Source organism: Protobothrops mucrosquamatus, unplaced genomic scaffold, assembly GCF_001527695.2.
Source record: "Protobothrops mucrosquamatus isolate PMUCROS unplaced genomic scaffold, P.Mucros_1.0 scaffold7021, whole genome shotgun sequence".
Lineage (NCBI taxonomy): Eukaryota > Metazoa > Chordata > Lepidosauria > Squamata > Viperidae > Protobothrops > Protobothrops mucrosquamatus.
This window is the reverse complement of record NW_015392831.1, coordinates 9,271-11,030: the sequence shown is the minus strand read 5'-3', so window position 1 is coordinate 11,030 and position 1,760 is coordinate 9,271. Positions and strand designations below refer to the sequence as shown.

Below are 1,760 nucleotides of genomic sequence, written 5' to 3'. Positions count from 1 at the left end.
TTTTAATGTCATCCAGAGGCAAAATCCAAGTACTTACTTCACTCTGTATCTTGTAAGCCTGATTTGCCCGCTCCAGATCCACTGTCTTATCTGTTGGCGTATATTTCCCTTTGATATGATGCACATAGTTATGGCGGTAAACAGCCTGAGTATTGACAAAACAAAATAAGCTATGTTGAATATTAGCAAAAGGTTTCTCGTTGTTTTAGTTTTTAAATACTGGTTAGATATTAATCAGATCTAGAGACAGAAAAAGTAGAATTTCAAAGGAAAATCCTAATGCTGGAGAGGTGATCTGAAAAAAGAATTCTTTTCCTTCCTTCCTTCCTTCCTTCCTTCCTTCCTTCCTTCCTTCCTTCCTTCCTTCCTTCCTTCCTTCCTTCCTTTCCTTCTTTCCTTCCCTCCCTCCTGCACCTGATCTACAGTTCTACATGGTGCAGAAATATAGTGAATTACAAAGTAGTGTGACAAAAAGCTTTGCTATAGTTTTGTTAAAAATTGTAACTAGAACTGCTACATGCAGTTATGGTGATTGCATAAGCATTGATCACAAAATCTTGCTTTGACTGGAAAGTTAACAGGTATGGACTTTTCAAGCACTTGCTGAAAAATAAAGAAAATAAATCACTCTTATTGATTTATTTATTTATAAAATTTCTACCCAATCTAAAAGGCCTTTGATGGCTTACATAGAACATAGCAGAACAAATTAAAACACCCCTGGTAACAAGTAAAAGCACACCAGAGCTTCATAAGTAACAGCAATAAACGTAGTAAGCAACCTAAAACACAGAATAAAAACAAGGACCCTTTTATCTTATGATATAGATAGCTGTTCAATCAGGGCCAAATGAGCTGAAAATAAGTATACTTGTGCCTTTTTTCCTCCTGAAGCTATACAATGACTTGCATTGGAGGAAAATCAATCCCCGTTCAATTTCTGCACTATTTGTGAACATGCTCTCTAGTCTATTTGGTTGATACAACTGCAAAGAAATGAAAGCAGTTTCTGTTTTTTGAGACTGAAATGGGAAGATGATCCATTCCTCAACTATTTCCAGCTGCAGGTTTGAACTGTTTTTTAAAGAATTGCTGCTGATTGGCTAGTAGAAGTAGGACTAGTAAGCCATGCTAAGCCATGATCATTAAAGAAAAGGGGAAGAGGTTGATGGGAACAGAAATGCAAATACTCACTTCACTCAGATTCTTGCCACTGAGCACATTTTGAACGTAGAGAGGTGTGTGTGTGACTACAGAATATTTGCTCTTCATTTTCTCTGCCTCTGCCTTGTATTTGAGCTGTGAGAGGGAAAGAATATGTACAATAGATAACATCTTCCTTGTCACTCTACTTTTCAAAAATAATTCAACAGTTTTTGTGAAAGTAGCACTCTTAAAGCATGTCGAGTTTTATTGGTTTGGAGCCAATTTGCCTTGAAGAAAGGATGAAGTGGAAAATTGCAAGCAGCAATAGTTTTGGCAAGACTAAAACCATCTTGGATAAGAAGATGTTTGGTGCCTCATGTGCTGGCCTCTTTCCGGTTAGTTAGAAAGATATTTTTTTTTTTGCATTTGAAAATATTTGGGTTGGTGGAAGTTTGAAGCTATCAGAAATTGCCAACCATACTTACGAGATTGCGAAGATCATAGGCATGTTTAGCATGGAGAATTTCAGGAGTGTCCCAAACAAAACAGCCAATTCCTTTGAGCCAGTTGAGATCATCTTTGTATACAAACTGAGGTATTAAAATTAAAAGAAA

General features: G+C 36.6%; 1 long non-coding RNA gene across 1 annotated transcript; it reads right to left on the bottom strand.

Moving 5' to 3' along the window:
• Positions 1-37: 37 nt before the first annotated feature.
• LOC107300425 lies at positions 38-1,736 on the bottom strand. The gene is made up of 3 exons (XR_001549216.1): positions 1,632-1,736; positions 1,195-1,299; positions 38-145 (listed from the first exon to the last, which is right to left on the bottom strand). It is a non-coding gene; the product is annotated as an uncharacterized LOC107300425 (long non-coding RNA).
• Positions 1,737-1,760: the final 24 nt, after the last annotated feature.